Source organism: Pipistrellus kuhlii, unplaced genomic scaffold (assembly GCF_014108245.1).
Source record: "Pipistrellus kuhlii isolate mPipKuh1 unplaced genomic scaffold, mPipKuh1.p scaffold_m20_p_16, whole genome shotgun sequence".
In the NCBI taxonomy this organism is placed as follows: Eukaryota; Metazoa; Chordata; class Mammalia; order Chiroptera; family Vespertilionidae; genus Pipistrellus; species Pipistrellus kuhlii.
The window spans coordinates 30,092,082-30,106,437 of NW_023425471.1; the positions used below are offsets into that span (position 1 = coordinate 30,092,082).

The 14,356-nt window shown below is 40.7% G+C and overlaps 1 protein-coding gene across 1 annotated transcript in view; it reads right to left on the reverse strand.

The window, feature by feature from the left end:
* Nucleotides 1–14,356, reverse strand: part of BEX4 (brain expressed X-linked 4) — a 667,575-nt gene that overhangs the window by 376,459 nt on the left and 276,760 nt on the right. The window lies entirely within an intron of this gene.

A 14,356-nucleotide genomic window follows, 5' to 3' on the forward strand; every position in this document is an offset into this window, starting at 1 on the left:
TTATTTCTGCTAAGAATTGTACATTAAGCAATTGAATTCCAGTAGGTCTGTGGTCGGCACACTGTAGCTCGCAAGCCATATGAGGCTCTTTGGCCCCTGGAGTGTGGCTCTTCCACAAAATATCACAGCTTGTTGAGTCTATTTTGAAGAAGTGGCGTTAGAAGAAGTTTAAGTTTAAAAAATTTGGCTCTCAAAAGAAATTTTAATGGTTGTACTGTTGATATTTGGTTCTGTTAACTAATGAGTTTGCCGACCACTGCAGTAGGCCATAAGCTATTATTGATAGATATTTGTCTTTCCACTGCTTTTTTAACATTACGTGGAGTGCCACTTGGTCATTCTGGTGCATACATCTTGGTAAATTTGGAGGCTTCTTTCTGTGGCAAGATTTGGCCTTGACATTGTGTGGTCAAAGTGTCTTCACTTTGGTCCTAAAAGAGGTCATCTGTCCTCCCCCACCACATGTGCTTTTAGTACAATAAATACATGATAGTAGCTCATTAAAAAGTGAAGTCTGAGAATTCAGAGATAAAAGGAAATGGGTCCCAGGCTTTTAGTAAGGCCAAGTGGACAGAAGTCAGGTGGCCTGGGGATGAATCTCAGTGCGCCTTGCTCTGCTGTCTTCACAATTCTCTCTTTTGACTTTTTCTAGATGAAGGGCAAGATCCCAGAGGAGGGCTTCATGCAGAAACCTAGGATCCTGTAAACAAAGCCTGGGAAATGAGCCCTTAACTGCTCTCATTTTCATCCTCATCATATTTGTTATAACTCTCTTGCAACCTGAGGCCACATCCATGACTAAAGTTGAAGCTGGAGTGACCATGAATCCAAACTTTACCTGAAGCCAGCCAATTGTTCTGCACTTTTCCCACTCAAGATCCCTGTTTATTTTCATATTAAAGAGTTACATTGCACTTTGTATGTTTTGTGTCTTGGATTGCTCTTCCCTTGTCCCAACATGAGCCACCAGGGCCAAGACCAGAAGGTCTAGTCTTCCCCTTCATCCATGGCAGTGTCTAACATTTATTTATTTTTTATTTATATTAATTTAATTTATTGGGGTGACATTGGTTAACAAAATGATATTGATTTCAAGTGTGCAGCTCAACAAAGCACACTGCATCATATGCCCAAAGTAAAGGGATTTTCTGTCTTCATTTATTCCCCCTTTTCCCTCTTCTACCTCTCCCCCCCCCCCCCCCGCCTCAATTTTCCCTCTGGCTATCAGCATACTGTTGTCTGTGTGATCTATCTTATCTATCTATCTATCTATCTATCTATCTATACATACACACACACACACACAAACACACACATATATATTCACACACACACACACACACACACACTCTAGAGGCCCAGTGCATGAAATTGATGCATAGGGGATGGGGTTCCCTCAGCCCGACTGTACCCTCTCCAATCTAGAACTCCTCAGGGGATGTCCGACTGCCTCTCACAATCTGGGACCACTGATCCCTAACCTCTCTGCCTGCCCGATCGCCCCTAACTGTTCCCCTACTGGCCTGATCGCCCCTAACTGCTCTCCTGCTGGCCTGATCACCCCTCACACAGGACCCAAGATCCTCTCCTCCAGTCGGTCACAGGTACCCAGGACCCAGACTGGCTTTGCCTGGGCTGGCACAGCGGCAGGGGACCATGGACAGGTGGCTTTGCCTCTGCCCCAGCTGCAGGCACTGGTGCCTGGGACCTCGCCTGGCTTGCCCCTCTCCTGGATTGCAGCCCCAGTTGCTGGTGCCCAGGACTACAGGGCAGGTAGTTTGTCTCTTTCCCAAGCAACAACCCCAGCCTCTGGCACAGGACTGCAGAGTGGGCAGCTTCTCCCTTTCCTGGGCCTCAAGTGCAGCCACTGGCACCTGGGACCGTAGGGTGGGCTGCTTATCTCTCCCAGACAGCAGCCCCAGGTGCTGGCACCCAGGACTGTGGGGTGGGAGGTTTGTCCCTCTCCCAGGCCATAGGCTGGCTGGTCTCCATTCCTCTTTAGGGAGCTCATTTGTGCCTGACTGGTCTCCATTCTTCTCTCCCTGGTGTTGAGTGTCTGAGTCTTTATTTACATTGTGACAGCATGAGGGGATTATGACCATTTACATATTAGCTCTTTATTATGTAGGATATATATGTATGTATGTATGTATGTATGTATATATATATATATAATGTAGGATATATATGTACCCTACATAATATGTGTGTATGTGTATATATAGTGTATATATATATATATATATATGTGTGTATAGTGTGTATATATATATACACACACACATGTATATGTATAGATGTATATATAGATGTAAATATATATACAGTTCCAAAAATATATACACACTTTTAATAGCTGATAGCTACAACTTTGGAAATGAAGTGTATTCTATTTTTTAATGTATGCTTATTATTGAAAATATTACAGATATATCCTTTCCCCCCCCCATTCACACCTAGCTCACACTCCCCCCCTTCCCCAGGCCTTTACCACACCACTGTATGCATCCATGGGTTATGCATGTAAGTTATTTGGTTAATCTCTTCCCACACACCACACCCCTGCCTTCCCTCTGAGATTCAACAATCTGTTCCATGTTTCTATGCCCCTGGATCTATTTTGTTCTTTAGATTGCACATATGAGTGAGATTATATGATACTTGTCTTTCTCTGACTGGCTCATTTTGTTTAGTACAATATCCTCCAGTCCCCCCAGGCTGTCTCAAAGAGTAAGAGATCCTTCTCCTGTATTGCTGAATAGTATTCAATGGTGTAAATGTATCATAGTTTTGTTTTTTCTTCCTGAGGTGTAGAAGTGTTTTATTGGAGAGGATTTTTATTATTGTTTAAAGTATTACATATATCTCCTTTTTCTCCAATTGATCCCCCAGGCACTCCCACTCCCCAGGATAAGGCCCCACAGCCCCAGTGTCTGCATGCATTGGTTATACTAATATGCATGCATACAAGTCTTTTGGTTTATTTCTAACCCCCCTCCCCTGCCTTATCTTTGAATTTGGATGGTCTGTCAGTGTTACCTTATCTCTCTGAATCAATTTTTGTTCATCAGTTTATGTTCATTATAACCCACATATGAATTAGATCATATGATATTTATCTTTCTCCGACTGGCTTATTTCACTTAGCATAATGCTGTCCAGTTCCATCCATGCTTTTGCAAATGGTAAAAGTTCCTTCTTTTTAATAGCAGCATAGTATTCCATTGTGTAGATGTACCACAGTTTTCTAATCCACTCATCTGCTGATGGGCACTTAGGGTGTTCCCAAATCTTAGCTATTGTAAATTATACTGCTATGAACATAGGGGTGCATATTCCCTTTCTGATTGTGTTTATGCTTTCTTGGGATATAGTCCTAGAAGTGGGATTACTGGGTCAAATTTTTAACTTTTTGAGGAAGCTCCATACTGTTTTCCACAGTGGCTACCCAGTCAGCATTCCCACCAGCAGTGCACAAGGGTTCCTTTTTCTCCATATCCTCACCAGCATTTGTGGTTTGTTGATTTGTTGATAGCCATTCTGACAGGTGTGATAGGTACCTCATTGTTTTGATTTGCATCTCTTGGATGGTTAGTGACTTTGAACATGTTTTCATATGTCTTTTGGCCTTCTGTATGTCCTCTTCGAAAAGTGTCTATTTAGGTCCTTTGCCCATTTTTTTAAATTGAATTGTTTATATTACTTTTGTTAAGTTGCATGAGTTCCCTGTAAGTTTTGGAGATTAAACTCTTATCTGAGATAGCATTGGCAAATATGTTCTCCCATGCAGTAGGATTTCTTGTTGTTTTGTTGATGGTTTCTTTTGCTGTGCAGAAGCTTTTTATTTTGATGTAGTCCATTTGTTTATTTTCTCTTTATTTTTCATTGCCCAAGGCGCTGTATTGGTAAAGATATTGCTAAAACATATGTCTGATATTTTGCTGTCTATGGAGTCTTCTAAGATTTTTATGGTTTCCTGTCTTACATTTAAGTCCTTTAACCATTTTGAGTTTATTTTTGTGTATGGTGTAAGTTGGTGATCTAGTTTCATCTTTTTGCATATATCTGACCAATTTTCCCCAGCACCATTTATTGAAGAGACTGTCTTGACTCCATTGTATGCTCTTTCCTCCTTTGTCAAATATTAATTGAGCATAGTGGTTTGGCTTGGTTTCTGGGTTCTCTATCCTATTCCATTGGTCTGTATGTCTGTTCTTGTGGCAGTACAGGCAGTTTTGAGAACTGTGGTTTTGTAATATAGCTTGATAACTGGTATTGTGGTCCCTCCAACTTTGTTCTTATTTCTAAGAATTGCTGTGGCTATTCAGGGTCTTTTTTTATTCCAGATGAATTTTTGGAGAGTTTGTTCTAGGTCTGTGAAATATGCCATTTCTATTTTAATGAGGATTGCATTGAATCTGTAGATTGCTCTGGGTAGTATGAACATTTTAATGATGGTGATTCTTCCTGTCCATGAACATAGTATGTTCTTCCATTTGTTTATGTATTTGATTTTTTATACTTGTCTGACTTTCCTTGCAATTTCATAATTTGAGAAGCACCAGCGTTTCTTTGTCTCTGGTATAGAAGGATACAAGTTATTAGCTACATGCCATTCCACAGCCTTGAGGGGATCTTTGGAAAGCTGGAGCTGGAATTCTTTTAAGAGGTGATGCTATATCACTAGACAAGTTTCTACTTCCAGTTCTTTACCTGAATAGTGGAAATGACCAACCAAGTTTACCTCATGATGACCCACATCCTCAGGGCTTCCCTTATTGACTGTTTCTCCCAAATGAAGCTAGACCACCTCCAGAAGTTTCACTTGGCCTTCAGCCATCCCTCAGGCCAATGACATATGATGCTCAGGGAGTGTGTAAAGTTCTTTTGAAGACTAAAGGGCCAAGATCTCCAAAATGCCCCTCTGAAAGCTCATCAAGTTAGAGATAAGCCTAGGCTTCCCTTCCATAAATTTCCATTGAATCCCTATGAACACCAGCTGCAAGGCTAGGGTCTTGGTATGCCAGAGGTTACTAATTTTCAGAGAGAATAAAGAATGGTATATGTCTGGAATATATTATTTATTAATTCGCTCATTCATTCATTCATTCAAATACCAGTATATATCAAGCATAATGCTAAGAAGGGAAGATAGAACCATGCAAAAATCCAGTTGATATCTCTTTCTTGCTGAAGCTTAGAGAACTGCAAGCGTCATGAGTGCTAAAGAGTAAGGGGGTATTTGGTGAGAATTTGACTCCCAGTGGTTCTACACCCAGTTTACAGGCCCATCTCTCCCCCTTCTGCATGTCTTATATATAATACTTGAGGTGGCATGGCCTAAATAGAAAACTGTTCACCAGGAGTCTGCCAATTGTGTAAATTGAAGGCTGGACAACCAATTTTCCAAACTTTACACCTAGCAAACACTTAGCTCATAATATGTGCAAAGAGTGTCTAAATTTCATTAAATTCTCACAACAATTAGAGGAACATGAGTAGTTATTTTTGTCTCTACGTCTAATTAGAAAACAGGTTAAGAAAGAAAGGTTTTGTCTCTTGAAAGAAAATAGAAGTACTTTTGATAATACATAAGTATTATCTTAAACTATGAGTTATTAACTATTATGGTATACTGATTCCCAACCAGTATCAAGGCTGAGTAATAGCAGTGCAAAAATTTAAGTCCAATGCCTGGGACTAATTTTCCCTCAGAGAATCTTATGAAATGGAGAAGCTGTAGGCTAACAGAAGCCTAACAAGCCATAATTTTTCCTGCTGTGTCCTGCTCTGCTCTCTAGTCTTTTATGATAATGTCCCCTACACTCTAGTCTCTTATGATAATGTCACCTTAACATCAGGCATTTCTATTGACTGAATTGTGTTCCTCAAACTTCATATGTTGAAGTCCTAACTCCCAGTACTTCAGAACATGTCTGTATTTGGTGATAGGGCCTTTAAAGAGGTAATGAAGTTAGAGGATTAATTATGGTGTACCTTAACCCAATCCAAATATTGTCCTTATAAGAAGAGTTTAGGGACACACAGAGAGGCACCAGGGGTATGCATACACAGAGGGATGACCATATAAAGAAGCAATAAGAAGGTGGCTATCTTCAAGTCAAGGAGAGAGGCCTCAGAAAAATCCAAACCTGCCAACACCTTGTTGTTGGACTTACAACTTCCAGAACTGTGTGGAATAAAATCCTATTAATAATTCACATAGTCTATTGTATCATTAATTGTTATGGTAGCCCATACAATCTAATTAGAAACATGCTTCAGCACTTTGCAGGTCATAAAGCAGGTACAGTAACATGCCACAGAATGGATGAAAGTTAAGTAATGGTAAAAAAAAAAAATACCAATGACCAGTAAAACTAAAATAAAGATGGTTTATTTGTAAGATTATCAGGCAAAATAGACATCAAGTAATAGTTCAAATAAAGAAGGCCACTTCTGAATCAGAAAAGAAAATTTGAGAGAAACCAAGATGGTGGCATAGGTAAACACCTAAACTGCTGCCTCACACAACAATTTCAAAACTACAACTAAAAGACAGAAAGGACATCATTCGGAACCACAGGAAAGCTGTGGAAATTCTACAACTAGAAGGAAAGAGAAAAGCTCACGGAGAATCAGAGGAGCTGCAAAAGGCTGAGGTATGGAGATACGTGTGTAGAGAGGAAGGGTGGCTGAGTGCTTGGCTGTCTATATCTGGCAGGAGGGCAAAGGAAGCTCCCGACTGCACTGAACCTCAGTTCCGACTGCACTGAACCCCAGTTCCTGGCAAGATACTGGGGACCCAGACTCATATGGGGGGGGAATATGGACTGTTAGGAAAAGAGAGAGCACATGGAAACTCAGGAGCCGTGAAAGGCAGAGGTCTGGAAGCTTACACAAGAAAGTACATAGAAAGGACTGACTGCTGAGTGCACTGATGGCTTTCTCTAGTGGAAGACAGACGGAAGCTCCTGACTGCACTGAACCCCAGTTCTGAGTGAGAATCTGGGAATACAGATTCAAACTGGACTGTCTGGCAGTGGGTGAAGCTTGAGGGCAGCTTTCTCTCATAGGTGCTTACAGCAATTACCGAGGGACACTGAGACCCAGGGGCCTCATAGGGCAGGGCTGACAGGAAGCCAAGACTGTCTGCTCAGTCCTGAGAGTCCACTCCATTCAACCTGAGCACAGAGGCTTTTGCAATTTTGCAAGTCTTGTCTCGTAAGGTTTTCTCCAGCACAGAAGTTCTCCCAGTGTAGACACAGCTGATCCTCACATCCAATTGGCCTAGAGGTCAATTCCTTCCAGTGATACCAACAACAATCAAGATTTAACTACAACAAAGCTGTACATACAGTCCACAAAGGGGTGCACCAAGAGTGTCCACCTTAGGTAATTAGGGAGGCTGGGCCACTGGGCCATATAGGACACGTAGCATACAAAGCTACTCTACAAAGTTAGGGAAGCAGTGAAAATGCGGAGACAAAGAAACAGATCACAAACAGAAGAAATGGGGGAAAGCAAATGACTGGATATAGAGTTCAAAACAATGGTTTTAAGATTTTCCAAGAATTTCCTAGAAAAGGCTGACAAATTTAGTGAGACCCTTGAGAATATGAAAAAGGAACAACTAGAAATTAAACATACACTGACTGAAATAAAAAATACTATACAGAGACATAACAGCAGACTAGACAAACACAAGAATCAAGTCAAAGATTTGAAATACAAAGAAGCAAAAAACACCCAACTGGAAAAAGAAAAAGAAAAGAGAATCCAAAAATCTGAAGATAATGTAAGGAGCCTCTGGGACAACCTCAAGCATATCAACATCCTAATTATGGGATGCCAGGAGAAGAGAGAGAGCAAGATACTGAAAACCTATTTGAAGAAATAATGACAGGAAACTTTCCCTACCTGGTGAAAGAAATAGACTTACAGTCCAGGAAGTTCACAGAACCCCAAATAAAAGGAATCCAAAGAGGACCACACCAAGACACATCATAATTAAAATGCCAAGAGCAAAAGACAAAGAGAAAATATGAAAAGCGGCAAGTGAAAACCAGTTAATCACCTACCAGGGAGTACCCATACGATTGTCAGATGATTTCTTAACAGAAACTATGCAGGCCAAAAAAGAGTGGCAAGAAATATTCAAAGTGATGAATAGCAAGAACCTACAACCAAGATTATTCTACCCAGCAAAGTTATCATTCAGAATTGAAGGTCAGATAAAAAGCTTCACTGATAAGAAAAAGCTAAAGGAGTTCATCACTCCCAAACCAACATTACATGAAATGCTGAAGGGTATTCTTTAAGAAGAGGAAGAAGAAGAAAGTAAAGATAAAAATTAGGAACAACAAATACATATCTATCAACAAGTGAACCTAAAAATCAAGTGAATTAAAAATCTGAGGAACAGAATAAACTGGTGAATATGATAGAATCAGGGGCATAGAAAGGGAGTAGACTGACAATTCTCAGGGGGAAAGAAGGATGGGGGGTGTGGGAAGAGACTGGACAAAAATCGTACACCTATGGATGAGGACAGTCGGGGGGGGGAAGGAGAAACAATTGTAATAATCTGAACAATAAAGATTTTTTAATTAAAAAAAGAAAAGAAAATTTATTAAAAAGAAAATCTCTGAACTTACATTCACCTGGTGAGAGCTTCAAAAATGTATAAAGCAACAAGTAACAAGCTTACAAGCAACAGAAAATAAATGTCACTTTTTTTTTTTCAAAATGAGACATACAGAAAGCCAAGAGACATGAAAATATGCTCAAAGTCATGAATCATCCAAGAGATGAAAGTCAAAACAACAATGAGGTACCTGCAAGAATGGCTATCATCAACAAATCAACAAACGATAAGTTCTGGAGAGGATGCGGAGAAAAGGGACTGGTGCAGCCACTGTGGAAAACAATATAGCAATTTCTCAAAAAATTAAAAGTGGAACTCCCATTTGACACTGTGACCTCACTTCTAGGAATATATCCACAAAAAAAAAAAAAAAAAAAAAAAAAAAAAAAAAAAAAAAAAAAAAAAAAAAAAAAAAAAAAAAAAAAAAAAAAAAAAAAAAAAAACCCAGAAACACCAATCAGAAAGGATATATGCACCCCTATGCTCATATTAATAGCACAATTTACAATAGCTAGGATTTGAAAACAGTCTAAATGCTCATCAGCAGATGAGTGGATTAGATAACTGTGGTGCGTCTACACAGTGGAATATTAGACTGCTGTAAAAAGAAGGAATTTTTACCATTTGCATCAGCATGGAAGGAATTGGAGAGCGTTATGCTAAGTGAAACAAGCCAGACAGTGAAAGATAAATACCACATGATGTCATTCATTTGTGGAATATAAAGAACATTATAAATAGATGAAAAAAATAGATACAGAGGAAAACTACAACAGGAAGGCTGGGGAGGGTTGGGGGTGGGAGAAGAGCGCAACTGACGGACTTGGATGCATGCATATAAGCATAGCCAATGGATGCAAGACACTGGAGGGGGGCAGTGAAGGCATGTGCCAGGGGCGGGTAGGGGAGGCCGATGGGTAGATCAATGGAGGGAAAAAAGAAGACCTATGTACTACTATTTGTAATACTTTATTTTTTATTTATTTATTTTTCTCTCTACATCTCACTCTTTTTTACTAGTTAAAATAAAATATAAACATCAATAATAGGGCTCTAAAATTAAAAACAATTGCAAACAATGCCAATGCAAAAACTAAACCTCATACATGTTATTTTCAAAACTTGAATGTCAAGAGCAAAACTCTGGCTATTAAATAATAACAACAATGCCAATGCAAAACAACAAAATGAGAAATCAGAATTATGGACATATTATTATTTTTAGCTACTAAATGAGTTTCTTTTGTTGCTGGTGTAGATTTACTCAGAGTCCCTAGATTTGCTGCACAAGACCTTGCAGACCTTCTCTAAAATTGATGTTTCTCTCTGTCTTTCCTTCTCTCTTCCACAGATACTAATATGAGCAGGAACATGATTAAAGAAGTAGCTTCCATTTCAGTCTTTAATTTCTTCAGATGACTCCATGTTGGCACCTCAGTCCCTTGCATAGCTTTCAGTTTTCTTCTCCCACTTTGCTGTCCTCTGGGCAACTCTCAGTCCTTTTGGGTGAAGGGACACAGGAGCTTCTCTGAGTCCATTGTGATGACGGACCTAACACTGGTACCCGAATTGGCTGCATTGCTCCTTCTTTCATTTCATTTTGAACCCAGGGTTCGACCCCACAATACTCCGGGCCTGGCTGCGACAGGCCTGGCTGCTGCTGCTCTGAGCCTGGCTGCTGCTTATTTGTAATACTAAAAAAGAAAAATGTATTTGCTTATATAAATGTCAAGATAAAAAAACATTCGAACCTGTAAAGAATTTTTGTGAGTTTATTTGAGACAAACTGTCGACAATTGTCAGGAAGCAAAATTTTAATGGATTGAGATAATGCTCTGGAGAATGGCAGTTTTGTGTCTTATTTTATACATTACAATCAAAAGAGGAGGCATATGTGGGGCACAGGAAATCCATTAGTGACATTTTAGGGAGGCAGGAGAAAACAAAGTGGGAGAAACCTCTGAGATTGGATATAAAGTAAATTATAAACACTTACTTTTTTACATAGGTGGGTATAGGATAATTAGCAGTCAACTATTAGCTCAATAATTAGAAGGAGATTTGTGGTCTATACAGAATGGTGCCTATGCTTTGAGGGGTCCAGAAATAGGAAAATTACTTGGACATTCCAAAAATAGGTTACTGGTACCTTAGATGCAAAGAAGCCAACAGACAGGCTCAGCTAGGGTAAAGATTGACCTTTGTCAGCGAAGCTGTGGGATCAGGACATGACTAACCACCATAAACTGCTTTTAATAAAAAGTTTTAATTTCAGCCCAATCCGGTTTTGCTCAGTGGATAGTGTCGGCCTGTGGACTAGAGTCCTTGGTTTGATTCTGGTCAAGGATATGTACCTTGGTTGCAGGTTCGTGCAGGAGGCAACCAATGATGTGTTTCTCTAAAATTGATGTTTCTCTCTGTCTTTCCTTTTCTCTTCCACTCTTCCAAAAAATCAATGGGAAAATATCCTTGGGTGAAGATTAACAAAAAAACAAACAAACAAACAAACAAAAAAGTTTTAATTTCAGTCCATTTTTTTGTGTGTGGTTGCTTTAGGTCTCTGAGTTTGCAAGGCCATCATGCAGGCCTTCCCTGAGGTAGTCAGGTTAGTATGCAGCACCTTTTCCTCCACACATCCCCTTTTGGTCATAAACCAATCCAAAGGCTGCATTAATGACCAAACTTTTGATAACAGGGTCCCGTTATGCTAGGAAGCTTATTCCAGGAGGTTTCAGCATTAGTGTTTGTCTTGCTGAATAATGGACCATTGAGGATGGGGAAAGGCCATAACCTTATATGGCATTTAAGGTCAAATTATTATTATATATACTAATAAAAAGGTAATATTCTAGTTAGAGCAGACATCTTCCAGAGGACCTTCCAGACATCCTTCCATACAAAGCTGCAGTGGCTGTGAGGGTTGGGGCATGGCTATGAAGAGCCCAGGCTCAGGCTGGCACTGGCAGCAGCAGCAGGATAATGGGGGCAGAGCCTTCCCCTGATCCACCAGGTTGTCTCCCACAGAGGGAGGCCAGACTGCAGCTTAGGCCTGGGGCTGAAGCAGACAGTTAGGGAAGATCAGGCTAGCAGGGGAGCAAGTTGGGGGTGATCAGGCTGGCAGGGGGACAAGGCAGGGGCAATCAGGCTGGCAGGGGGGCAAGGTAGGGGCGATCAGGCCAGCAGGGGGCAAGTTAGAGGTGACCAGGCTGGTAGGCAGAGGCAGTTAGGGTCGATCAGGCAAGCAGGCAGGTGAGCAGTTAGGAGCCAATAATCCCGGATTGCCAGTTTAGGCCTGATCCCTTGAGGGGTCCCAGATTGGAGAGGGTGCAGGCCGGGCTGAAGGACACCCCCCCCACATGCACAAATTTCATGCACCGGACCTCTAGTCCTGTATAATAATAGGCTAATATGCAAATTGACTGGTCGCTATGATGTGCACTGACAACCAGAGGGCAGATACTCAATGCAGGAGCTACCCCTGGTGGTCAGTGTGCTCCCACAGTGGGAGCACTGCTCAGCCAGAAGCCAGGCTCACAGCTAGTTAGTGCAGTGGTGGTGGTGGGAGCCTCTCCCGCCTCCATGATAGCATTAAGGATGTCTGACTGTGAGGGCTCCCAGACTACAACAGAGTGCAGGCCGGGCTCAGGGACCCTGAGGCCCCCCCCCTCCACCCCCCCAACACTGAGTGCATGAATTTCATGCACCTGGCCTCTAGTTATATACATAGCATCTGTGTAGCTATCTGAGTATTTTTAAACCTATTTATACAGTCAGCAAATCTTTTGTGAATGATAAATCATCATGTGCACCTCTAGTTTAAAATAAAAAGGCATGTGAATGGGAGGCAGTCAGATCTTGTATGCCCTTGTTAAAAAGTATTCTGGATAATTTCTAATTTTTGAGTTACCATGATCTAAGTCTTTTTGCTGCTTGTCTTAAGTTTGGTTTTTTTTTTGTTTTGTGTTTTGTTTTGTTTTTGCATCTACTATAACATTTATATACCAGAAATAAAAGCAACAGTATTAAACCAGTAACCAATTAGGAACAGAATATGTCTAATATTATTAGCTAAGGAAGGGTCTGAGGGGAATAAGCATCCCAGCCAAACAAAAAAAAACATGCTATGTATTATTATAATATTTATTAAGCTAACTGCATATTCTTTAATTCAGTGACATTTGTATTTTATGTTTGGCCAGATGAATTAAGACTTTTTATTATTTTACTAGTGGTTTGGTGCATGAAATTCGTGCATGGGGGGGGGCGTATCCCTCAGCCCAGCCTGCACCCTCTTCAATCTGGGGCCCCTTGGGGGACATTCCTCTTGCAATCCAGGACTGCTGGCTCCTAACCACTCACCTGCCTGCCTGCCTGATCACCCCTAACCACTCTGCCTGCCAGCCTGCTTGCTACCAACTGCCCCCACTAGCCTTCTCACTCCCACCTGACCCCCCCCCACCAGCCTGTTTGCTTCTAACTACCCCCCACTAGCCTGATTGCCCCCAACTGCTCCCCCCTGATGATCTGATCACCCCCAACTGCCTCCCCCACCGGCCTATTTGGCCCCAACTGCCCCCCACTGCTGGCCTGCTTTCCCCCAACTGGTGCCCCCTGCCAGCCTGCTCCACCCCAACTTCCCTCACTGCTGGCCTGATCACCCCTAACTGCCTCTGCCTCGGTTCTGCCACTGTGGCTTTGTCTTGGCAGTGGCCACGGAGCCAGCTGGGATAACCAAAGAAGCCAAGCCTCCTGCCCGCTCCAGCTAGCTCTGTGGCTCCGGCCATCTCCGTGGCTCCAGCAGGTGCCACCATCTTTGTTTTGTCAATTTGCATATTCCCTCCTTATTGGCTGTGGGTACAGCCATATTTATCACCAAGGGATGGTTAATTTGTATATTACTCTTTTATTAGATAGGATTGTTATAACTGATAATTAGAATATCTAGTAGGTATTCAAGTTAAATTTTTCATATTTAATAAGGAAGAGGGTCTGGGGAGATAAATATTATTTCCAATAGGAAACTATAAGGAGGATTATAATAATATAAAATTATTTTATGGACACTTATTAATAACAATTAGGTAATATAAGAATGAGGTATGAGTAGCAGTAATTTGTGAGCATGCAAGCATTATTGTTGTCTTGGGATACCTGTCTGCCTCTGTGGTTGGTGGCTTTTTATCCTTGAAAAGTCTTTGATTTCCATTGTAGATTAGGTGAGTGTCAGAGACAGGGGCAGATGTCCATTTGTGGTTAGTCATCTGATAAGGTAATGATCCTTTTAATATGGTTGAAGAGAGTCTTTAATTAATGTCTTTTTCAGTCGACAAAATCTTCTACTTGTAAGCTGTGGTTTTTTAATTCTTTGTTTCCTGAAGTACCGTGAAATGAATGTTTTTAATTTGTTAGTTCCTATAACCTTATTAATGAGTCATTGATAATAATGTGAAATGTCCACTTTTAGTTTTCCTTATATTTGGAAAATAAAAAAAAATTTAAAACAAGCAATATTTTAAACAGAGATATAAGAATAATAATTATTTTCAGTTCATTTAGTCCTTTTTTTATTCTAAATATTTGTCAGTATTTTTATAAGTTCATTTATTTCTTAGAGTTTTATCCAGTTTAAAGATATGATTTGCTTAGAAACCTGTAATTTAGAGTAAGTCAGAGTCCTTTTCATGGATTTTTAAAACTATGTAATATATT